Source organism: Phyllostomus discolor, chromosome 7 (genome assembly GCF_004126475.2).
Source record: "Phyllostomus discolor isolate MPI-MPIP mPhyDis1 chromosome 7, mPhyDis1.pri.v3, whole genome shotgun sequence".
NCBI lineage: Eukaryota > Metazoa > Chordata > Mammalia > Chiroptera > Phyllostomidae > Phyllostomus > Phyllostomus discolor.
In genome coordinates this window covers 110,062,661-110,088,957 of record NC_040909.2, presented here as the reverse complement: position 1 = coordinate 110,088,957, position 26,297 = coordinate 110,062,661, and the positions used below count along the sequence as shown (strand labels likewise).

The window sequence follows — 26,297 nt, the reverse complement described above, 5'->3', positions numbered from 1 at the left end:
CTTCCGCTTTAGCACAAGCTCCCAGCCCCTCTCTTCTCCTCAGGGGCATTGCAGTTTTCGGTGTGTGTGAGGGGTGGGGAGAGGCCTCTGTCTATGTAAAGTTTCTTAAAATGTATTATAAATTAATGGAGGTATAGTGTATTGTGGATGAAGAGTTAGGATAACAAGAAGTTCTTCTGTATGTATTTGTTGTTCCATCAGTGGAAGTGAAGGTCTTCATGGTGACCAGGCACCATTTCTCTTCCTGTTCAGATCTAGGGACCAACTCTTCATGTTCTTTATCATCGAAGGTGTTGCTTCTGGCTTATGTCACATGTCCTATTATAAGCAAAGGAAGCAAGGCTGTAATTACTTTGCCAGAGCTCTTCCTAACCTGTCTGTATTAAAATAGCATTGATCTTGCCTCTGCATTTCCCTAATATCACTTATTTAATGCTGGTTATCTTATCACGCATGAAGCTATATCATTATGTTGCCCATAAATGCTGGTGTCCAGTGATTCTCTCCAAGGTTATTACTGTTCTTCATTGCTGACCCCCGCAATGCAGGTCTCACCCAGAGCATGCTGGAGAATGTGAACAAGCCTCCCTTTTCCAGTCATGCTAAGTTCCTATTCAGAAGTTTATTGAATGAGTACAGCAACTCGGTCTTTTTTTAAGCACTTTAGGGTATAATCATTGCATTCCTAGGGTGTGATTTCTTTCAATGTCAACCCCACCTCTGCCCTATGTGCACTGCCACCCAAGGAAGAAGGATGGAAGTAGAATGGAGAAGAGTGATTCCATTCACCTCAGAGACGTCCTCTCCCCATCCCCTTATCATCCAGCATAACTTAAGATCAACTGGGGAGAGCATGCCATTGCTACGTTGATTGGAGACTAGAGAGGACATCAGTTAGAAATGTAGAGCAACGGTCTCAAAAAGACCTTAGATGAGATGGGCATGTCCCCCCTGAGGACTGTGTGACACATGGAGTGGAGCCTCAGAGGGCGTAGAAGACTTCCCTGGGGACCATTTTCAGGGGTATACAGGGTGAAAGATACCTGTCATCATGACTTGCTGTGAACTTGAGATGGCATTGCAGAACACAGTTGAAAGAGAGTTGTCACATAGGCTCATGCACATCCAAAAGTTGATGGTAGACCACTAGTAACCCAGACTCCTGAATTCATTCTGTATCCTACTCAGGTCATCCAAAATTAGCACATCAACACCATTCCTAGTGGCCTAATCTTCACAATCTTACAAAAGAAATACTGCTCTGGTGTGTGGGGAATCATTCATTAGGCTGCTCTCCTGGAACTGAGATCCAACCATGGGTCCCCAGAATTCTGCCATAGGCACAGGTCCAGAAACATTTTGGGGTACCTGATTGACTCCATGTATGGGCTAGAATGATGGACAGAGCATGCCCTGGAGGGGAGAGAGAGAGACCAAAGTCTATGTGGGTCCCTGTGCAGGCTTGGGGTTTCCTGTCCAGATTCCACTGCTGACCCAAGCCAATGTCAAGGAGGGTGTTACCACAGTCAGTTGGAGTGCAGGCAGCCAGCAGGAGGGTGAGCATGGGGCAGCTGGCCACTTCTGAGGGATGGGCCATGGGGTTGCACAGAGGGGGCCGAGGGGGTGGGATCCTGGGGTGCTCCTCTCCAATTGGTTCTCTTGGATGTGCAGCATGGTGTCCAGTGTTAGGAGGTGGGCTGAGGGCTGGGGCAACTCCAGGCTTCCTGGTGGTGGGTCTTACAGTGCTCCTTCCCCACTGACTATATACCGTAGTCACGGAGCATGAGGGAGTCTCCCTCATTGGCCAAGATGGCACAAGGGAGGTTCTTACATTGAGTGCTCCAAAGGCTGGAAAGAGGAATGGGTAGGGCTCCAGCTTGCTGACAACTAGCAAGATAATTGGATAGAAAGAAAAAAGCCCTCCCTTCCCAATCTCTATAAGAACTGCAGGCTTGAACAGGAAGAGGAGATGGTCTTTGAGATGATATTCCACCATTCTCCCAGATTGGGGAATGAAAGTAACCTATTTCCTTTTGTGCTAGTACCAGGTTTTCCTTGTGGCAGGCAGCTGAACCTGAGTTTTTGGTTTCAAGGGCATGTCCAGTGACATGGATCTGTACTAGGATACGAGGGTTACATTTGGGGGCACCTTGCCTAGATGGCTGGACACAAGTACAGAAAGCAGACTTAGAAAAATTTGAGGGAAACAGTTTAAAACTTGGGGATCCCTCAGGTATGGGGCCTGGGGTAGAGTCTAGTTACCTAGGTCTAATGGTAGGACTGCAGTGATCAGTTCTCAGCCCTCATCTTTGACTTTTTATAAGAATTTGTCACAGTTGATTATTCCCTTTTTCTTAAAGCATATTCTTCACTTGACTTCTGGGACACCACAGTCTCCTGATTGGTTCCCCTAGTCACTTATTTTCCTGGTCACTTTTTCTCAGCCTTCTTTGCTTATTCCAACCCATCTCTCTGGCTTGTAAGTATTGGAGACACCCCCCCCCGCCCCCCGAGCCTAGTCTTCTGATTTTTCTTTTTCAATCCTCACTGTCTAGGTGACTTTATGTAGGGCCACCATGCATAGCTTTATTCAAATGCACCATGTGTGTACATTGCCGGTGCTGGGAGGGAGGAGCCAGTCCTGGAGGCAGGGGTGCAGTGGCGTGAGGGTGGTCAGGAGAGAAGAGATTCTGGGAAGCCATTCAAAATGGGCTCCATAGGTTCCAAAAGATGACTCTGTGGGAACAGTCAAAATGTATGTTTATCCTTATTCTAACTTCTACGTGTGTTTAGAATTGATTTTGTCAATTTTGAAAGCCTGAGAGAGCCCACTTTCACAACATTTCCCAGAGGCCCATGGATGTGGATGTGCCCCAGTGTGTTCATCCATTCACTAGCTGAAGGACATTCTGTTTGTTTTCACTTTGGGGCAACGACAAATAAAACCATTACAAACATTTGCACATAAATTCTTGTGTAAACATAATTTCTAATTTCTCTTTGGTAAATACCTAGGAGTGGGGTTCCTGGGTCACACAGTCACTTTATAAGAAACTTTATAACTTTATAAGAAACTGCCACTGGTTTTCAAAGTGACTACCATTTGTATTCCCACCAAAGATGTATGAAAGATCCAGTTTCCCCATATCCTCACCAGCACTTGGTATTGTTACTTTTTTCTTTTTAGCTATTTTAATAAGCAATTAGATTCTAATGTGTATCTCATTGTGGTTTTAGTTTGCATTTCCTTAATAATTAGTGATTTTGAATATCTTTATTTTAGTGAGTGTTTCTTCCATATTTTTCATTGGATTCTTTTTTTAAAAAAACTTTTTTTTAAATTTTGAATGAATTTTAGAGTTACAGAAACATTGCAAGTATAGGATATAGAGTTTTCATTTATCCTTTGCATTAATGTTAACTTAATATTAACAGCTTACATAACCATAGTGCAATGATCAAAACCAGGAAATTAACATTGGTATATTATTAACTAAATGCAGATCTTATTAGAATTTCACCACTCTTTCTGTTAATGTCTTTTATTTTCTGTTATCGGACCCTAATTAGAATTCCACTTTGGATTTTGTTGTTATTTTCCCTTCCTCTCCTCTAAGCTGTGACAGTCCCTGTCTGTCTTTGTATTCCCAACCGTCATGATTGGTCAGTTATTTTGCAGGATGTCCCTCCCTCCCTTTGGGTTGCCTGATGATTTCTCACAATTGGAATGAGTTTGTGCACTATTGTCAAGAATATCACAAAAATGAAATGGTGACCTCAACACATCATTAAAGGGGTTCATGATGTTAATAAACTGGCAATGCTGACCTTGACCACTTGTTTAAGGTGATATCTGATGAGTTTTTTCTCTGGAAAGTTAACTTTCCCTTTGTAGTCTTGGGTAGCTATTTTGAGACTGTGAAAATATTCCTTTTTTCTTTAAATTTTCACCTGTAATATTAGCATGATAAGTTAATCATGTAGTCAATGGTTTTATTTTTTTACTGTGCTCTTTTGCCAAGTAGTGATTTTTCAGTTCTCTCTTCTCTTGACATTTATTCCTCTGAATTCTACAGGGAAGAGGTGTCACACCTTTCGATTTATTTATGTATTTATTTCTTCGTGTCTGTATGGACTCATGGATATTTATTTTGTACTACTGATTAAAATCCAATACTTTCATTATTTATTTTGTTGCTCAAATTGTTCCATCTTTGACTATTAGGAGCTCCTTCTGGCTAGCTGTTATATTCTTTGGAGCAACTCCCATTATTCTGCCAACACAAGACGTTGATCATGTATTTTTCCTGACACGTCCCAGAATCATTTACTTCTCCAGCGAACCCTCATTCATTTTACTGGAGAATGGTAGTTAGAAGTAAAAGTCTGGAGACTCGGTGAGCTCATTGCTACTGAGTGTCTTTGCTTCTCAGCCCTCCCAGGAGACAGTGCTACAAATGCATGTCTGCATTCTTACCCACATGTTCTTATTTCTGTAATTGTATAGATATTAAAAATAGTGAGCGTATCCTGATGCTTCTGATTCCAATCTGCTGCAAGAAGGTTAATTTGAGACTTTCTTTACTTGTAACTTCTTTCTCTAACAGTAAGAAATGTATCTCTCTTTATCTGCGGTATATTTATTTAGTATTTATTTATTTCCTCACTTCTAGTATGCACATAAAGTAATTCAGAAAGCTAACCCATAGCTTTGTGAGAAATACATTTTATAACCAAATTACAATACTTGGTGCCATTATTTTTCTCTTTAGCCTTGTGGCATTAAGCCAAGATACTGTTTTCCAAAATTTCTTAGGTTCGTTCTTTTCTTCTCCACCCTTTCAGTGTGGTTATGTTATTTAGTTGTAATAGAGTGAGGTCCATTTCTCCCTTTTTGTATTCTATTTTGGACTTTTCCCACATCCTAATTAGTTTTAATTACTTACTTAATTTTGGTGTGAATATGTAAAGTGTGTGTGAAAACTTAGTCTAGTTTTAAGAGTCAGAGCTGTCTGTAATACTGTCAGCAATGAAAAAATTAGGTTTAGAGGATTGTCATTCTAATTCCATGTCTGCTACTCTTTTCCCATCTCCCTCTCTCTCTCTCTCTTTTTTTTTGTGCTTGTTGCTTTGGAGAAACATTTCTTTTAGGTCCCCTCAGCTGACAGAGCAAGGAAGGATGCGTACATATCCTAACCAGTTACACACATGCACACCTGTATGTAACCATCTGTATCTACATTAAGCTAAACACGAGGGCATACTGATGTACCCAATGCCTCACTCTAATTCAGGATTGTAGCCTTGCTCCCTCAGTTATCTACAACCTCCCATTTCATCAGTGAGAAAACTGGCTCTCACTACTCACCATCCATTTATTTAGTTCTGCATTGCATTCTGGGATTTCCTAACCTCCTGAATGATTTTTCAAAAATTTGCATGCCCTATGGTGCATTTTTCTGTTGTGAGTTTCTACGTTTTTTGACAAATGCATAGTGACATGTACCCACCATTTGAGTATCATACAGAATAGTCTCACCACCCTAAAAATTCCCTGTGCCTCACCTCTGTATCCCTCCTCCCACATGCTCCTGACTCCTGGAAACCACTGATTTCTTAACCTCTCTCTATAGTTTTGCCTTTTCCAGAATGGCATATAATTGGAATCATATAGTAGGTGCTCTTTCTAGATTGGCTTCTTTCAATTACTGATACATGTTATAGCAATTCGTGTGTAGGGTTTGGTCTGGTTTGCTTCAGGGTCTCCCTTCCTTCCTTCCTTCCTTCCTTCCTTCCTTCCTTCCTTCCTTCCTTCCTTCAAAGAAGCCACTCCATATATTTTTAAATCGTTTTTTAATAGAGAGAGGAGAGGAGAAGGAGAAAGAGGAGAGAAACATCAATTGGTTGCCTCTCATAGGCACCCTACCAGGGACTGAGCTTACAACCCAGGTATGTGCCCTGACCAGAAACGGAGCTGGCAACCATTAGTTTTTCAGAACAACTCGCAAGCCACCGAGCCACACCAGTCAGGGCTGTTGAAGGACTTTTTCAGCATTTCTATCCTACCCTCTTCTTTGGCCTTGCCTGTGTGCCTGTGCTGGGAAGTGTGTCCCAAATGTCACTCTAACGTGTCCACTGCTGGTGCGGATGGTGGGAGGATTCTCTGAGGTCTTGGTTCACACTTCCTTGGCAGCCCTCTCCCCCAGTTCTCTGTGGTGAGGCTTTCTCAAGGATCTTGCCCTTCCTCTCAGTGGCAGCTGAAGTTTCTCTTGCATCTAGTGGGTATTCTGCAGAAGAATGCTTGCTACTCTCCTAGAGGCAAGAGACTTAAGAGGGGGGACCCCCTAATCCTGAATTATCTTCTAGAAAGTGGGCCCCTCATAGTACAGGCTGTCCCCACTAAATGAGTGTTCTAGGAATCCATCTGCATCAGTGTACTAGCTAGTGTTGTTGTAAGAGGCTGAGTTTGGCTTCAGTGAGTGTTTTTTTGAAGACTCAATGCATTTGCCTGTTGCATGATGGGTGATTTACCAGCACACCTGCCCACACTGTACTCAGCAGTTTCAGCAGTTTTTGATCAAAAATGTCCTGACTCCCACCCTCCCTATTCACTCGATCTTGCCCTGAGCGACTTTTTTCTTTTTTTTTTTTTTAATAGTATTTTTTTAAGATTTTATTTATTCATTTTAGAGAGGGATGGGAGGGAGATAGAGATGAGAGAGACAGACAGACAGACAGACAGACACATCAATGTGCGGTTGCTGGGGGTTATGGCCTGCAACCCAGGAATGTACCCTGGCTGGGAATCGAACCTGGGACACTTTGGTTCCCAGCCCGCGCTCAATCCACTGAGCTACGCCAGCCAGGGCTCGCAACTTTTTTCTTTTGTTTGTTTGTTTATTTCCCTCAAAGGGAAATATTTTGCCGACATGGGAGAGGTGAAACAAAAAACAGAAGAAGCACTAGAAGGCATCCAAATCCAATGAGTTCAAAAACTTTTGAGGAGTGGAAAAAATGTCTCAATAGGTGTATTGCATCAAATGGAGAGTACCTTGAAGGTGACTGAAATTTAAACCTGTAAGACTAAGCACACAATTCTTTATAAATAAAGAATTCCATTTTTTATAATTCTACTATAAAGAATAAATTCCATTTTGGGGCCCTCCTCGTATACTCTCTTGAGCCCAGGATATTCTCCCACTCCTTCCCCAGGAGTAGGGTTTTGTCTTTTTCCTTCCTCAGCTACAGTGGGTCTTCATCTGTGTCTTGGGGGCACAGGTTTACTGCCCTTCCTCCCCTGGCTCATAGCTTTTGTTATGCCTGGGCCAAGGGTTCAGGTGGAGCCTTGCACCTTTCTCACAGCGGTCCTGCTCTCCTCCTCCCGTCCTCGCTGCAGAGGGAGGCTCTCTCAGGTCTCCTGCCCTGTACTCGCCTTTCTTATGGTCACCCAGGGGAGATCTGTGGAGAAGAGACTCCAGTGGTCATGCACTCCCTCGTGTCAGCAATTTAAAAAATTAGGTAGGTTTAGAGAATTGTCACTTAAATTTCATTCTGCTACTCTTTTCCCATCTCTTTGTGGCTGCAGCTCCTGGGGTGCCTGTATGTTCATGGTGGCCCACATTTGGCCGCTAGGAACTTGTTACAGACTTAGCTGAATTCTTACCCACTGATGCGGAGCCTGCCATCTCTGTCTCCCATGCCCTGCTCCAGGTGAGCCGGGGCTCTCATGCTGTCTCCTTGGAGGGGCTGATCTTTCCTTACATGTCATGCTCTTCGGTAGCTCAAAAAATGCTATCATTTTTCAGTTTATGCAGATTTTTTATGTTGTTGGAGTTAAAGTTAGGCTCTGTCCAGATTTTTACATTCTAGCCATAGGCTAAACACAGGATCAGGGCTACTCATGTGTACACTTCTGTTTAAGGCATTTTATGTAAAAGTTTGACTGTTAGATTTTCCCCCCTTAACTCATCAACATATGCACCTCTACCATGTGTACCTAAGTGGGTCATAGGCCCACAGAGGGCCACAAAAGGAGAATTTGACTTCTCTTATTTCTCCCAAAGTGCTCCACAAAGTGGGTTCACTGTGCCATTGACTGAAATACTCAATCTTTCACAATCTTGTTTAAACGATTTCTTCTTGTTCTACTTTTAATTAGCAAAGGTGGAGAAATTGCCAGCACCATGTACTGAGTGGAATAGTGCCCCTCAAGAATTTGTGTCCATCCAGAACCTATGGATGTGATCTTATTTAGAAATGGGGAGTCTTCGACTAATGTAATCAAGTTAAGATGAGGATATACTGAATTAGGGTGGGTCCTAAATCCAACCTGGCAGTTACGTATGAGAAAAGGGGAATTTGAACAGAGACACACAGGCAAGGCCATGTGAAGATGGAGGCAGAGACTGGAGTTACATTGCCATAAGACAAAGAATGATGAGGATTGTCAGCAAGCAGCAGAAGCTACAAGAGGCAGGAAGGACCCTACTTGGAGTCTCCAAGGGAGCATGGCTCTGTCAACACCTTGATTTCAGACTTCCAACCCCCCAAACTGGGAGAAAATAAATTTCTGTTCTTTTAAGCTACTTGTTTTATGGTAACTGGTGATGGCAGTCACAAGAAAGTAATGCACACCCAGCTTTTCCCATCATCCAATTCTCTTCTGTCTCTGTGACATAAGCACAAAAGATTTCAGGTTTTCTGCCGTCATTCCTTTATTCTTTTTTTATAGTCTTTGTTTGGTAATTGTTCAGTGTATGTATGAGCATGAATTTTCTCTAGTCAGAAAGCCTCTCTAAGGGAAGCTTTAAAGAAAGAAGTTCATGTACAATATTGGAGAGCTATGGCTCCACATGGAGAACTGTCTTAGGATTTCAGAAGATAGATTCATTCAGCATCAGTGGTTGATGAAGCTTCTAAAAGAGCTAATGTGATGTTAAGCTATGTTTGATGTTTACCCAACAGAGAGGTCCCTAAGATCCAAGACAACAGTTTTGGTCTCTACAACGACTCCCTTTGAAGAGCCATTTCAGTTCAGACCATTGGTCTTTAGAATACATTCTTGTGGGGATAGAATAGGAACTGGTCCCTTTCGAAGAGAGATGGAAATGGCTCCCCAGAAATCTCCTATTACTGTCCATTTACTCAGTTGATCAGACAGCCTTATACTTTTCAATCTCCACCTGCTGGGATTGGAATTAGGAGTGCCTTGTAAAGCAGTCTTCCGAATAGGCAATGGCTTTTGCAATGTCAAGAACAGACAGGAAATGCATCAGAGATTTGTCCCACTTCTTTTTCTGCTTCATATGTCAACGTGCTTTTTTTTTCCTCTTGCAAAAATAAATGCTGCCACTAGATAATTTCTCTTTCTTTTTCTGAACTTTCCTTTTGATTGATCACTTCACTGTTCCTACCACTCTTTGAGCTCCTTGATTTCCTTTCTTTCCTCTTGCATTGCTCTCTGTGTAGTTTTGGGCTTACGTCCACAGGGGGCTGCTGGATGGACTCACATCACATATCTGCATTGGCTGTTACAGGTGTGCTCTGGATAAGGAGGAGCCATAATCCTCCTGCCACAAACTGCAGAGACCACAGCTCCTGTTTTTTCCCTCTTTGAGCTGCATTAGGTCAGAGGGGCCTCATAAGAGTGGAGTGAGCTGTTGGCTTTACTATCAACTTTCAGGTTTGATTGAACCCTAACTCTTTGGACTTTTCTGAATAGGAAACAGCCTGGACTACATTTTCTGGCTTCTCAACCAAGAAATCCAAAAATTTCTAGGGAATGAAGAAAGGAGTCTAAGCAAATAAGATGAAACTTAACAGGGATATATGTGAGAGGGATCAGACTGTGACACCTCCAAACATGCTACTTTATCATAAGGACTATTTTGAGCATAAATTTTCCTTTGGTAAAGGTGTCTCCTTCTTACATATCAAGAAGAATAGAAGGACTCTTAGTTATTCTAGACAACTCTTATCACTGAAGAGGGCACCAACTTCATTCTGCATAACAAACCATACTAGAAAATCCTTATTCACCATTGTTTTCCCCATATATTCATTTTCCCACAATTCACAGCCCCTAGGAGACCAAATCCCTTTCCTTGGTCAAGTTACTTCTCTGCATCTTATCAACCTCTGTTAAAATTGTATATAAGCTTCCAAGTCTAACTGCTTCATTGGGGTTTTCCTTTCTTTTCCGTGACCCTCCTATGCATGTAAAGTTAAAAAATAACAATAAAATATGTATGCCTTTTCTTCTGCTAATCTGCCTTTTATCAGTTTAGTTTGCAGGCTGTAGCTAATGAACATAAGAGAGTAGAGGAGAAGTTTTTCTCTCTCCTACATATGTAATAATCTGAACTAGCAGTAAAAATGTCTCCTGAGTTCAGGCGACTTACAGCACTAGGAGCAAGGAAGAAAACCTTCCCTTACAAGTTAATATTCATATTAGGTTAGACTATTAGAAATAGCACTGAGTGGGATCCATATGAGCTAAAGCTTACTATGGAGATCAGGATAGAGAATTTCCCATGTGGTAGACGAGTTGCAAAAATGTCCTGAATTTTTCAGCCTTCTCCTTGTTTCCATACATTTTGCAATTTGAACATGCAGCTCCTCCCGTCAAGGGGTGAAGTCTCATTCTCCACCCCTCGAATCAAGCCTTGTGATTTTCTTTGACCCGTACAGAATGTGGCAGGAATGACAGTGAAACAGTTCTGAGTCTAGACTTCATGAGCCCTTGCATATTTCTGTACTTCACCTTGGAATCACATGAAAAGTTAACCTGACAAATGATGAGAAACATATGGCTTTGCCACGCCTGCCATTCTGTTTAAGAGTCAAACAACTGCTATATGTGAGAGGGGAATATCGTAGACCAACTAGCCTCCAGCCGACTGACAATTGGCTGAAAAACTACATGTGAGACCATCAGAGATTAGCTAAGCCTCTTATAGATAAGAAGAGCCACCCAGCTGACCTATAGGCTTGAGAGCCATAGTAAAACAAACCACTAAGTTTTGGTTTGTTACACAGCAAGAGGTAACTGATATGGCTTTGGAAGAACACCCTACACAAAGACTTGTTAAAGTGACTAATGATATTGCTATTTTAGAAGGACAAGACTTTAGGGGGAGAAGCATGATAGTTCTGGAGACTGTGGTGTCAGACCCACCTATAAAAACCGAAATGCCAGAATATTACAGAATGGACCAGCGGGACAAAATACTATTACCGAATGGACCCCCCCCCCCACCTTCTCCCGGGGTCCCCCTGTATGAGGTTTGCCTTGCCCGCTGCCAGGGAATTATAGCTCTCAATGTCAGAGATTGGTGAAAAGGAAAGGAATCGCTTATTCAAAGGTTATACAGACTTAAGAGTAATGACTTAATGTCTTCATTAAAATCCCAAAGTCCCTTAGAATACCCACAAATGCACAGCCCTTCCTTTCCCCTCTGCCCAGTGCGGGGTACTGTATCTCAGGAAAAGAAATAGTCTGTGGCTCAGGTAGCCCCTCGGTTCTTCCCAGCAATCTGTGCTCAGTTGGCCGGCCTCCCTCGTTTCCCAGCACCATCAACTGTGTCGCTGCCACGATCTCTGGTTAATCCAATCACCTGGCACCTTCCCATGGCCCACCAGCAAGAGTCTTTCCACCCCTTTTCTTCCCAGCAAGGTCTCTCCTGTTTCTTAAGCCATGTGGCAAAAAGGAGCACCCCAAAGCCATGTGGTCCCCTCCTCACATGGCTGCCACACCAGGGTTTAAATCCCAGCACCAACCTTTCTCTGTAGCCCTATTTCTGACTCCTCCCACAATCAGCTACACCTGCCAGCTTTTCCGTATTTCTCCAGCTTTTCTGGGCTGTCACAGTAAGTGCGGGCAAGCGTGGCTCCATGGGATGGAGCCAATCATCTGCCAGCTCTCATGTAGGCACCGTAAGGAAAGGGAATTGCCTCCCAGTTACATCGGTCAAAGTCACTCCCTTCTCCCTGGCTCAAAGCATGGCCACAGCTATTTAACAAATCCATGAAACCAGTTAAAGGTTATTGTTATGTTAAATGACCATGCCAGAGGTTAGCTGCAAAGCTGTTGGCTATGCAAAACAGCTCTCAATGGCCCTGCTCCATATGTCCCACACCCCAGTTCAGACTTGTGGGGGTGAGGACATCCTGTACCTATTTTTTAATATTTCCTGGATATTCTGAGTTCTGGACCCCATTACAAATCTCTGTTTGGGGGACTCCCTGGCTGTACCCTGTATCAAGAAGACCATGGTAGCTAGCTAATCTGATGACAGAGCAAAAAAAGTAGCTGCCCAGTAAGTGGCCTGCCCTCTCAGTTTGTAGGGGCAAAGGTTGCATAGTTCCAGTAGATCCAGTGTGAACCATAGCCTGGAGCAAATTCACACCTGCTTGAGAGGGTAACCTGGAAGGATGTGAAGATCTTAAATGAGAGGATCCCTGCAGTGGCCTGACAGAAAAGGGGGCTGAAGGTGATAGGGGACTGAAGATTTGGAAAATTTTAGTTTAAGAGAAATAGTTAAGAAGCCTAGTAGGTAATGCATATGTTAAAGTTATTGTTTCAGAAACTGCAGATAAGGCCCATCCTGGCTCCCGGGAGAGACAGCCGACCTCCTGGGGCACAGCTAGAGATTACTGCCTGTAGAGGCATCCGGGCCCTTGTGTTTCAGGGAGAGACAGAAGATTGCCCACCCCTGGGAACAGCTAACTTCCCTGGGTGCGGATACTGCAGTTTTGTTTTGTTTTTTTTAATCTAATTTTCCCTGAACTTCAAAACTCCTCACTGCACTTTGTTCTCTGTTATAAAAACTCTAGCTTGGAAGGAAATGTAAGATGGTCCATTAGGGTACGAACCCACCATCTGCTCAGATCGCCGGCCATCTGAATAAAGTGCACATAAAGATTCAGTCCCCGTCTCTGATCATTGGGTCCAGTATGTGGCAGGCAGCCTGAATGCTGGTCTTTTCCAGTTTCAAAGGGTGGTGGGAAGTGCAGTCTTGTGGGTGTAACCGTCTTACCGGATTCTGAGAGATGACCAGGGAAGTCTCTCGTGAAGCCACCACAAACAAGAGTCCAGAGAGCACCAAGGCCAAAGAACAACTACACCTCTCAGTAACACCTGTTCTTGCCCTTAACTGTCTTTCCGTCTGCTCTTCAGCTCTGGAGGGAGAGTCCACATAGTGGATGAGGGGTGGCGGCACTAGACTGATAGGTATGGAATAAGCGACCATGTCTTCTCCTCCCCCACTGCTTCCTTACAGCCTGGGCTGGCAGAGGGGAGATACTTGAACCTCAAATGAGGTCAGGGGCACTGTCTGCTACACAGGAATAGGCATCTACCGAAATGAGGCTATTTTGTGACTAGAAGTTAGTGGAAAACTTTTTTTTATTATCTATGAATTTGCAGATGGGTTACAGCCTTTTCAAGATCTCATCTATAGGGAGAGAAAGAATCAGCTGTAACCTTGGAGTCTTATTCGGGTATTCAATATATATATAGGTGTGTGTATGTGTGTACAAATACATACATCTATATACACACACCTATATATATTCCCTATATGTTTTTACTATTAATTTTTAATAGATTTTTAGAGCAGTTTTAGATTCACAGCAAAACGGAGGAGGAGATTTCCCACGCACTCCCTGCCTTCCCACAAACATAGTCTCCCCATTATAAATATGCCCCACAAGAGTGGTACCATTGCTATGGCTGATGAATCTATGTTGACACAGCTTAATCACCCAAAATTCTTAGGTTGCATTAGGCCTGACCCTTTGTGTTGTACATTCTATGGGTTTAGACAAACGTGTTATGGCAGGTGCTCACCATTCTAGTACCACACAGAGCAGTTGTACCGCCCTAAATTCCTCTATGCCCGATTTACCCCTCCCCACAACCCCTGGCATCCACTGATCTTTTCACTGTCTCCATAGTTTTGCTTTTTCCAGATGTTATAGGGTTGAAATCATACCATATAACATACCATAAAAAAGGTAGCCTTTTAAGTCTGGCTTATTTTGCTTGGTGATAGGCATTTAACTTTTCTCCATGCCTTTTCATGACTTGATAGCTCATTTATTTTTAGCACTGAGCAATATTCCGTGGTCTAGATGTACCACAGTTTACTTATCCATGCACCTACTGCAGAACATCTTGGTTGCTCCCCAACTTTGACAATTATAAATAAAGTTGCTATAAATATCTGCGTGTAGGTATTTGTGTGAATATAAATTTTCAGCTCCTTTGGGTAAATACCAAGGAGTGTGACTGCTGTGTAACATGGTAATTATATGTTTAGTTCTCTAAGAAACTGCCAAAATGTCTTCCAAAGTGGCTGTACCGTTTGGCACTCCTACCAGCAATGAGTGAGAGCTCCTGTTGCTCCACATTCTCACCAGCATTTGGTGTTGTCAGTGTTCTGGATTTTGGCTGTTCTAATAGGTGTGGGGTGGTGTCTCATTGTTATTTTACTTTGCATTTCCCTGATTGCATATGATGTGATGTAGAACATGTTTTCAAATGGTAATTTGTCATCTGCTAAGGTCTTTGGCCCATTGTTAAAAGTGAGGTTTTTGTTGTCTTACTACTGAGTTTTAAGGGTTCTTCATACATTTTGGATAACAGCACTTTATGAAATGTACCTTTTGCAAATATTTTCTCTGAGTCTGTGGATTATTTTCTCATTCTCTTGACATCGTCTTTAGCACAGCAGAAGTTTTTAATTTTAAAGAAGTGCAGCTTACCAGTGATTCCTTTCATGCCTTTTACACTCAGGGCTATGATCCATTTTGCAAGTTTTGAAAACACACAGAAGAGCATAGCGAACTCACTGAGCTGCACCGTGTTTTATTCACATTGGCGTTCATGCCTCAGTGCACACATGCGAGCTGCATGCTCCTGAAAAGGTCATCCTGATTATGAGATTCTATCTCCTCTCCTCTGGTGCTTCATCATTGAAACCTGCTGTTGTTTCTCCCCCAGGTGCCAGGAGAAGCAGAAAAGTTCAGGCCCATTCTCTATTATATTTCAATATTTGAAAATTTCCATTCAAAAAGCATGAGGTTCATTTCAATTTTGAACTCCATGTTGGTATAACTTATGGTTTACTATCTAAGTTATTTCACTATTTTCTACAAAAAGGGGCAGAGGACACCAAAAACTGGTAGATGGTAACCAAGAAAACTAGTTCACAATATGCCATTTTGATGTCTCCACCGCTCAAGAGAACTCTAAAAAGGAAGAAATCCACACAATATAAAAGCAGATAAATTGATTTGTTTCTGATTTAGAAAACACATTCCTGTGCTAACGTATCATTTTCATGTGGCTGTTTTCTGCCTGAGGTGATGCATGGAATCCAGAAAGGTTTATTCCCCTGCCCCGTCCCCAATCTAATATTTCCAAGTCGCATGCTAATAGCAGGGTTGTAATATATCAGTGAGACAATCATGGCAAGGAGTGAAAAGGACCTGAGCTTTGGAATCAAATAGACTTGATTTACTAGCTGTGATTCCATAAGAAAGTACTTAATCCCTTGGAGCTTCAGTTTCCTCATCCCTAAAAAAAAGGTTAATAAAATCTTTCATGCAAGGTTGTTGAAAGACTTAAATGAGATCACATGTGAAAAATAACCAGGTGTGTGCCTGGCACATAGTAAGCGCTCAATTACAGATAATTTAAAATCATAGCCGCTAAAGGTCTCAGAGTTTTGTCAGTTTTTGACTTCAGCCTGACCTCCAGCACATGACCAGTCTCAGAGAACATTTGATTACAGAAAGAAAAGAAGTGGGTTCTGTTGCCGGAGCATCTGCATTTTATTCTTAGTGGATAATCTAGGTACAGTTTTGTGTGTGATGGTTCCCCATCTTTTCACTTGTCATTGACCCATGGAGAGGGTGGGCACAGGAGAAACACGTGGCATATGGACAAGTAAGGGAGGGCAGGGAAGACTGGGTGCAAATAGCTGTAACTTGCGAAGTGCTGTACCTGGGGAGGCTGATGGTGGAGTGAAAGGGGCATGGGCTTGGCGTCTGGTAGACGTGCATTTACATTCTGGCCTTGATTGACAACCAGTTGTATGACCTTAGGCAAATTTCCTGAGTGCTCTGAGTGGCAGTGAAATAGCAAGCATACACCCACCTTGTAGGATAAAATGAAATCTGTGTTAAGTTCCTGGGGCATCATAGTTATACCCGAAGTACATGCCACCTCTTGAAAACAGTTTTCAATACCATTGTGTCAGCGGGTTTAGGCTACTGCCAACTCACCTAAGGCAGAGGAGAAGGAAAAAGAATAGTTAGAAGAGGGGGAGAGATGAAGGAAAGGGAGGGAATGGAGAAAGGGGAAATAAATATAAAAGAAAAGATTTCAGCTGGGGTCAAAATTTAAACACTACAACTTGGATGTGGCAAAAAAAATTCATTGCTTTGAGCAACAGTTTCAGCTGGTGTTGTCAGCATGAATGTGTGGCTTCTCCCAAAGGCTTCCCCGACCCGCTCCCACCCACAGCCTCACCCAAAGGCAGGATGTCCCTCAAAGCGGGCTGACTCACGCTGGCTGAGGTCCAAAGTGGGGCAGAAGGGGGGTTCCGAGTCCTTTCTGTCTCAGGGAGCTTAGTAAGGTATCTGTCTTGTTTCACCTCTTCTGAATACTTTTCAAAATATTTGGCCTGAAGACCCCTTTATATTATGAAAACTTAAGGCCCCTAAAGATCTTTTTCTTAAGTGGGTTATATCTATTGATATTTACTGTATTAGAAATTAGAGCAAGAATGGAACGTATTTATCAATACATTTAAAAATGACAGTAATAAACTCATTTATATCAATATAACTAACATTAAAAAATGAGTAACTGTATTTTCGAAAACAAAAAATTAGTAAGAAAAGTACTTTTATACATATTTTTTCAAATCTGTTTAATACCTGGCTCCAGAGAAGACGGCTTCTATTTAAGCGTGTATCTAACAGCAGATAGGTGCTTCGGCATTCACACTCTTGTGGTATCAGGTGCTGCGCGGCCTGTGGAAAACTCCACTGTAACTTCTTGAAAGAGAGTTAAAAAGGCCAATAATGTCTTAGTAGGCTCAGGAGTATAGTTTTGATCATGGACCCCCTGAAAGGATCTTAAGGACCCACAGGAGGATCTGGACCACTTTGCAAACTGCTGCTGATCTAGAACTTTCTCCCTGCACTACCAGGAAGGCTTTTCCCATCCCGGTTCTGCCAGATGGAAATTGCTCCTGTTGCACCTCCTCCCTCTTCCCAGCGGCATCCTCCCTTACCTTGCCCGAGGCAAGAACGGTGTCTGGGCTGTAAGGAAAGAGGCTGGATTTTTCAATTATATTGTTCCCATTGCAAAGAGTAAGATTAATTGAAAGAAGAGGGTTGAAAGTGAAATGTACTTGAGGCAGGGAGTAGCGGAACGCTGCCCATCATTGCCTGGTGTGTGGGGCTCGTCTGAATGCTCTGCTAAGCTCAGCCTGCCCTGCAAGTACCCCATTCTTCCAGCTGCATTGACCTTGTGTCTCCGAAATTCACTAGACCAGAGACCAGCTCACTTCCTTGACAGTCAATTCACTAGTTTCTTTCTTTATCATTATGTTTCCTTTCGCATAAAGATAAACAAATATCACATACTATTAGTGGCTAATAATCCAGATCTATAAACTCAGCTCAAGGTGATAAAGCTGTATGATCTTTTTTTTCATCGTCTTTCACGTCAATCCTCCTTCACCACAGTATCATCAATCAATCAAATTGCTCTTGGAGTTCGTTATGTTACCATGGCAATGCCTTTCTGCACAGTTAAAAATAAAACTTTTGTGCTTCTGCTGAAATTTGGAGAGAGCAAGAACCTAATTGCCTGGCAGTCCTCACCACGGGAAAACCGATACCTCGGCGAAGGCGGCACAGCCACTTTGTACTGGAGAGAGAAGATGAAAAGCAACCCCTGAGTTTTGTCTCTGTCTCCCGGGACAGTAGCCATGAAAAAGTGAGGCTGCTCCTCTGCAGAGGGGCGCTGGTGTTTTTCATCCCAGACCTGCTGCAGGCTTCCCAGTTCCTAGGCTCAGGGCCTTGACAGACATGGCCTCTGTAGTTTGGCAAATTTATGGGGAAGAAGGAGTTGAAAAATCAGTGTAGAAGGCAGGTTGGGAGTTTTCCCTGCTTCTCTTGGACACTTCAGATTGCTTAATAAGAAAAAGATTTCTGCAGAGATGCTGCCTTCATTTGCCGTCTCCAGAGACAGATCTTTCTTGAGACAAAGGTTCAAGGGCAAGTAGTTTATTTGAGAGGTGGTGAAAGGTGGAAAAGTAATACTGGGAAACCAAGACAGCCAACAAGGGTGTGTAATTAACTCAGCCACCGCTGTGGGTGACTGGGCCTTAATTCTGCATGGAAACTCCAAGAAGTGGGATAAACAGTTGCCTTTGAGTTATTCTAGCTGAAGAGCGGGGGAGCTGGGGTACTTGCACACTGACTCCCTGGGAGCTTGGGTTGAAGGCTGCTCCCAAAGGTGTTCCTTTCCAGCTCTTCTGTCCTGTGCCATGAAGCAGAGCAGCCCTTTGGCTCCATAAAGACCCTGCTGGCACAGAGATGCCGATATCTGCAGCCAGAAGTCTGTGGCGAAGGAATAACTTTGAACACAGACAGGTCAGCTACAGGTGTTCAGACTGGGGACTTTATTTGGGGAACTTAAAGAAATTCTATTGAAGCGAGCTTATAAGAAGCCCCAAAATAGTAAGTGTGAAAATAATAAAAGGACAGAAGGTGATTTAAAATTTGTTTTGTTAGTTTTTATTTTCAGAATAGGTATTTTCCAACAAGACACCAGACCTTTGAGTCCTCACTATCATAAAACAGCTTCTTCATCAACTCCACCATTCTTTTGGAACTTTAATTCTTCAAAATCATGCATTTAATCCTTAAATGTCCTCATGTAACCATAGCAATATCACCACCTTCCCTAACTAGGTTTTGCCTTTGATTCTGTTCCTTTGAAACTTTCCAAAAGGTGACTTCAGAGTACAGTGTCTGAAAATCAAGTGACTGCAATAACTGAAAGGTCTCCGAAGGAGGGATAGTAACAAGCACTGACATTTATTGAGTACCTACTATGTGTCAGGCACTATGCTCAGGGAGCTCCATAGACCATTTCATTTAAAACTCATAACCACTTCATGAGGGGGGTCCTATGATGACCCCACTTTACAGATGAGGGAACCAAGCCCAAGGACTTGTTCAAAGTTCCACCTCTAGCAGATTTGGGGGTCAGGATTCAAACCCACGCTGTTTCCAGAAAATATGCCTTTCATCAGCTGTATAATCTTTTTTCTTCTGTTAGTTCTAACAAATCAAAATTGTTATTTTGGGATGATATTTTTTAATATTCCAACAGACTACACTACAACGTGTTTTGGGTTCTCTAGGACTAAGCCAGCTAAAGCTGACCATCTCAACTGGCCCTGGCTCGGAGTCAGTGCTGCTTGACACCAGATATTCGAGGGCCATGTACCAGCATCCCCCACCGCTTGCCTCCCCTCATCACACACACACACACACACACACACACACACACACACACACACCCCCCTACAGAACCCTGGTAACATTTGCTCTTCCCAGGTCAAGGTGGTTTGTTTTGTACTTCCTAGTAAAGTCCAGGGGCTTCAGTTGATTTCAGTGGGTCCAGACCACTAAGAAGACGCTGCTTGAGGACAATTTCCTCCGGCTCAGCGAAGCCCTCCAACCAATGTGTTGCAGAGGTGAAAGTTTCTTTCCACAGATAAGGCAACATATTTTAATTTGCCCTATTTGAGTGCAGAAAGCGTGACTTAGAATATAAGCTCAGGTAATTTACCATGTATTTTAAGGGAACCAGGAAAAATGCAAGAACCAGACAGGAAAGAGAAGGACACATAAACTAGACACAGGTGGAAGAATCCCAATTCTACATCTTTGAAACTGATGGGCATTAGCCCCTCTCTGCAAACCTGCTCCTCGATCCTCTTTGCTCAGTTTTTTCATCTTTACCTCCATAAACTTGCACTTCTCTGTCTCATATCTTCTGCTTCTTCCATAAAAAATCTTTGTTTTATGCACAAAGCAACATGAATCTTGGCTGGATTCATGAAAAACATAGAAGATGCATATGATGATCTTCCAACCATTGTTTCCCCAGCTAGCTGCCCTGATCTCAGTATTTCATGGCTTAAATGATGAAGGGCGAGAACGAAGGGGGACAATTTCATTGTTTTCAAGACAACCCAGGCCATAAGTTTCTAACCAGCCTACAGCTTATTGGTCCTTAAGTCAACTGCGTGCCTCGTCTGGTTAGCTTTGGCCAGATACATGTGGCACCTCCGTCAGCAAAGGTGGTCTACAAAGGCTGCGGGCAGGCAGCTACCTGATTGAGGGCCACTGTGCTGCTCTTTGATTTGCATAACTAAGTGGCACCTTGCTGCCTGCACATCTGTTACAGAAAGCACATGAGTCTGATTTCAAGCGTCAATAGAACTATAGGTGCACTCAAGAGAGTTGTGTTCTGAGTTGTCTCTCAAAGCTGTATTTCTAGTCACCTAATGGTCTAGATTTTTCCGTTTCTATCTGTGCATCAAACGACAGCAGCAAAATCCCACATACCTGGACTACATTGGTTTACTTCTCAGCAGAAATGCCTCCACAGAATTACGGTTTGCTGTCCTGCCCTTCAGGTTCAATGTAAGAAATGTTCACATGAAGAACGTATTTGCATCTTTAAAATGGCTTTATAAGTTACCTATCATGTTGTTTAATGTTCTTTATATAAGGATGCATGCAGTAATGTTCTCTTAGCTTTTAGTGCCAAGGGAAAAAATTTGTTTCTATTGAAATGAGTGGGAATTACATAAGTCCCAAATTTTCTATTTCCCTCTAGAAAAATTTAAAGCAAAATTTAGGACTCAACAATAATCACTCTCCTTAGCCTGGATTTCTGGTATAATAACCTACCTTCTGTCAGGCACATGCTTTTATCCATAGTTGAATGATTGAAAGTATATGTGTCTGTCTTCTAAACCACTTGAAATACTTTTTGAATCAGTTATACGCAAATAATAAATGGTTCAATATATACTATTAGTATTGCTACTTAGTAGAGTAAATACTCACAATTTCAGAAATATTTTAGTGTTTTAGGGGGTCTCCAGTCTATCACTTTTTATTTTCAATGTCTAGTAAATGAGGTATTAGTTACCACTGTACTTCTGCTACACTAAGAAAATGTCTGTATGGCCCCTGGAACAATCTGATGATGTATTTATGCTGTAAAAAATTTGAATTTGAGAGTCCACACAAGAGTTTTTATCAAAAGGGGGGAAGGGCCGAGGCTGGTAACCATTGTTGAAGAATCATTCACTTCCATAAAGGAATTTAAAAAAACTTGATAGTAACTGGCTTTTTATAATTGATAATTTAGGATGCTAGAAGTTTTTGTGAGTTTACTTTTAAGTGTTTCCTGTTTCACATTTCTTATGTGTGTTCTGGAGTGGAGTCTTCATTTCAGGTGCCTTAGTGGCCAGTTGGAACTTTAGTAAATCAACCGTCTGTTTGTTTACACAATATCAGAATTGGATTGGTGAGTTTTTTTCCCAACTAACATGAACAAGCTCTCTGTCTTTGGCATTGCTAAGCACGACCTCAGGATACAATTTAAATTAAGTTCTTGGAGACATATGCTTTCCAGAGATGATGGCTCTTTTCTGGAAGGCAGCAACCCACGTGGTCTGCCAGGGTTACAGGCCTGTTTCCACTAAGTGCTTTCTGAGCTTTGCATTTAAAAAAAGTGAGATTTAGTGGCAGCACAAACAACAGTTGTTGGGGCGACTTGCATCCTTGTGGAGTGGTATTTTCCAGGTTACTGGGAGTTCTCTGTTATCGGATTTCATGGCACGTCACTGAATTCTTAGTTTGTGAGTTGCCAAGTCTTACAACTCATGGACATCTCAGCCCTCGTCCAGGCCTCCAGTGGGCTTGCTTGGTTCTCGGTCAAGCTCTGCCTCAGAGCGAGTTGGGTGTGTTGCCTCGGAACGTTTCTTTATGACCGTTTGTTCCCGTGGTCTCACTTTGGAGAGGCCAGTGGATTGCTTTTGGCACCTGAGCTTGTAACCTTTCCTGAAAATCTCCTTCACCACCTCTTGTCACAGAACCAAATCCCAAAGGCACGTGTTAACTCTGCCCAGGTGCCAAGAAGATCCATCCCCAGCTGGGCCATACGACCCTAATGAGTGAGCAGCCATATGCACAGTTAATTAAAACTGAAGTCAAAGTAATTAGATGAGTTTTCGGGGTGTATTTAACAATGACAAGGTTTCATTTTGTAAAACCTGAAAACCATCAGCAAAAAGGAGCAAGCTACTTCTATTAATTCCTTCGCTTTTGAAATCTCAGTTGAATAGCTGTAACATATATGTACGTCATATACTGAGAAGTCCACTGAAAGACATTATAAGAAAGGTACAGTGAAAAAGACAGCCCAGCCTCTGTTCTTAGTGAGCTCACAGTCAGCCTAGAAGGGTACTGAAAAAAGTGGACTTTCTCCTTCAGTGACTGAAATTCATGACTTTTATTTTCTGTTTCCCTGGACCTTCTGCAGTTAATAGAATTTGTCTATTAACTTCTGTGGTTCCGTTGCACTCCGTGCCTGCCTTTGCATTCCAATATTCTTGTCCTCTTTCACCTGCGTGGTTGTACCGGAGCCCACCAGCATCACATTCCGTAATGTGGAGTGCTGGTTGTTAATCTGTGGCTATCTTGATACTGGCCGTAGTGGAGATGCTCACATGAGAATTTGGCAAATGCTGCCAACTGAGGGCTATGAGTTTTTGGAGACTGGATTTACCAGCACACGAGGGCCCTGTAGTCAGCACTATGGCTTTGTTTTTGGATCACCAGAGCATTGCAGTGCTTGTCTTATGGTGGTTACTCAATACATATATGATGAATGAGTGAAGGAATTCATTCATTAATTACTAGGCAATATGTCACACCAATAGAATAAAACCAACCAACCCAGTCTGGTGCAGAATGCAACAAGGTGCTGCAACAATGCGGTGATTTCAGTGGCCCGTTGAGAGGTCTCCATGGCACCACCAAAATGCATCCCCGGCTACCTCACTGCAGTACCTGGTTCCCATATTGATTCCACTTTGAAAGTGCACATTTGGAATGGTTTTAGGGGAAAGTTTACTGGATGGAGCAAGAGAAGGGGAAGCTGAGGGGTGAGAAACAGTGGAAGGAAACAGCCACGTAACAGTGAAATGAGGGACTACTTTATCAGAGTGTTATTCCACGTATGACTTACCACTGTGCAACGGGTGAGATTTATTCTTAACTGTTTCCAACTTTCCTTCCCTTCGGCCCTTTCTCTGTAACCCAGGGCCTTTATGTTGTCCCTCGTTTGCCCAGCACTTTCTCTATTCTTTCCACAGAAAATGATCCTGTATGTCCTAACCTATAAGGAAGAACCCCCCCCCAAACCAGAATTTATTTATAAAAAATTTTGTATTTAGTCCTAAGTGTAAACTTCAGTCACCTTCAAAATACTCTCCAGTGGATACAATACACCTAAGACATGTTTTTCCACAGTTCTAGTTTTTGAACTTGTCGATTTTGATGTCTTTTAGTGCTTCTGCTGTTTTTTGTTTCACCTCTCCCACATCAGCAAAATGTTTCCCTTTGAGGAATTTTTTCATTCGGGGAAACAAAAAAAAGTCACTCAGGGAGAGACTGGGTGAACAGGGAGGGTGGGGCATGGGGGTCATGTTGGTGTTTGGTCAAAAACTGCTGAACACTCAGCGTGGTGTAGGCAGGTGTGCTTGTAAATTACCATAAAATGGGCAAAGGCATCGAAAGTCTTCAAAGAATTCACCAAGGCCTCTCACAACAACGTCATCTGGTGCACTGATACAGGTGGGTTCCTAGCACACTCACCTAGTGGGGGAAGCCTGTACTACAAGGGGCCTGCCCTCCAGAAGATAATCCCTTTTGTTTTGTTTTGTTTTGTTTTGGTCCTCCCTCATATTTCTCCTTCCTTACTTTTCTGTTACACCTTCCCTAACTTTTGGTTTATTCTTAATGAACCCAGTATTCTTGTTAAGACTTTATATGTTATTCTAAGCAAGGGACTATGGTGATTCAACATAGGACTCATGAAAACAATAAAGATTGAATCCAAAGCAGCAGACACCCAAATGATGGTATTTCAGGCACCACAGGAAATGTAAGGGGGAACAGTTTAGTGTGGAGGGCAGAGAACATGCTAGGCAGTGCTTTAAGTAGTGTCACAGAAGCAGTTGCTTCTACCGCCTTGGTGGAAGATAGGTTCTGATTCATATTTGTTAGAAGGGAGCAGGGACCCGGTGAGGTAGGATTTGCATGGGTGAGCTTTGAGGAAGGGAGGGAAGAGGAACAGGTCCAGACTCCCTACCATGGATCCTGGTACTAGGAATCTGGAGTATGAGTGTGGTCTGCCAGGGGCTGGACTGATTTGGGGGAGAGGCAACAGGGAGCAGAGGGTCTCAGAGACAAGCATGGCTTAGAGCCAGCCTTGACTGCCAGCTGCTATATGTTTAGTTTTTTTCTACCTACAGTTTATTAAGATTTTGTGATTGCTCAAAACTTGTAATGGGCCAGGCTTCTTAGATGAGATTCGAGATCTGCGTGGAAGCCTTTGTCCACTGGATTCACCTTTTTGGAGGATTATCTAGAGTTAGGGACCCCCTTATTCCACCCACTCCCACCCCCGCCATCTGCCCCCTCAAGGCTTCAGAGCAAAGGCAGGTCCAAACTGAAAGAGAATCTCCAAGAAGGCTGTTTACGGTCTGTTAGAGGGTTCTGGAAAATAATTTTGTTTATACCAAAAAGCAAAAGAGGCAGAAACTTTTTATTCAAATTATTTCATTTACCTAAGTGTATGTCTTCATTCCTTAGACAAGCTGTGAGGAAGATGGAAATCAGCACAAATGTTTTGCAGTGTTGATGAAATTCAGATAAAGATTTCATCAAGGCTTCAGAAAGCTGCGCTCTCTCTTTGGCGACACTCTCTGGGGAAAAGCACGAACTAAGTCAACTGGGGAAAGTGACTTGACTTCCTCCCTCCCCTGGGATTGCGACTAATTGGTAGTGTCTTTTGAAACCACGTGAGTTGGGGTATGGTGCCAGTGATGGAATGACTCGTACCTCAGTGCTTGTGCCAAGGTGTTGGTTTGTAATGTATTGTGTGAAGCTCAGAAAGAATCTACTTGCTCTTTAAAGGTGTCAGGTGAGAGTAATAGTGGAGTAATAAAGGTCCTCATAAATTCACGCGTACCCACTGTGTGTCGGGTCCTGTGTGCTAAGTGCTTTCCATAGATTATCCCGCTTAGTCTTTTAACAACCCAGAAAAGTAGTCGCTGTTATGATGATCCCCACTTTAAAGGTGAGTAAACTGAGGCCCAGAGCAGTCAAATAACCTGCCAATGGGTAGCTGTGGAGATGGGATCACACACACAGGCAGTCTCACATTTCCTATGCAGATTTTTTTTGCACCTAATCCACCTACGCTCTCCGCAGAGGTGAAGGTACACTGGATGCAGTGGTGCAGGTCCCTTCTCTGCTGCGTGCGTCTCTGTGTCTCCCGAAGTCCCTCTGCATACGGCATTTTTGGCTTTTGTCTGCAGCCTTCTCCAAAGGCCCCAGACATGAGTCCAGGGACTGGCTGGGGTCAGGGTCAGACGTGGACTCTCTCCAGCCTGTTGGCTAGGCCCAGAGGACAGTGAATCCCGGAACTGGGTGCAAATTAATAAGAAGTGGAGACTCTAGGCCCTTAGGGGGCTTAGAGAGTGCTACTCAGACAGATGTCAAGGATCAGAGTGAAGCCAGTGTTTCCATTCAGGCCTGGGACACAGCTCCGTGGCCTTCCAGCTCCATATCCTAGCTGACATGCTGTCCCTGACCTACAGCATCCACAGCACCTTGGGGTGTGTTGGAAATGTCCAGTCTCAGGCCCTAGCCTAGACCTACTGAATGCAAATCTGCATTTTAACCAGATCCCGGGGTGATTTCCATACACATCAGAGCCTGAGAAGCGGCTGCTTTACGGCATAGCTGACAGATCAGACTGGAGTGAAAAAATAATGCTGTAACGAACAGTTCTCCAGATTTGGGGAGCCAGGCAGCACGGTATGTTTCAAGTGCACCCAACGGCTGGTTGCTGTTAAATACCTATAGTGGCTTTTTTTTTCTGCCTTTACTTCCCA

At 43.0% G+C, this 26,297-nt stretch overlaps 1 pseudogene; it reads right to left on the bottom strand.

Moving 5' to 3' along the window:
* The window catches only part of LOC114514832, a 33,428-nt pseudogene extending 7,729 nt beyond the window's left edge, over nucleotides 1–25,699 (bottom strand).
* Between the last annotated feature and the right edge of the window lie 598 nt (nucleotides 25,700–26,297).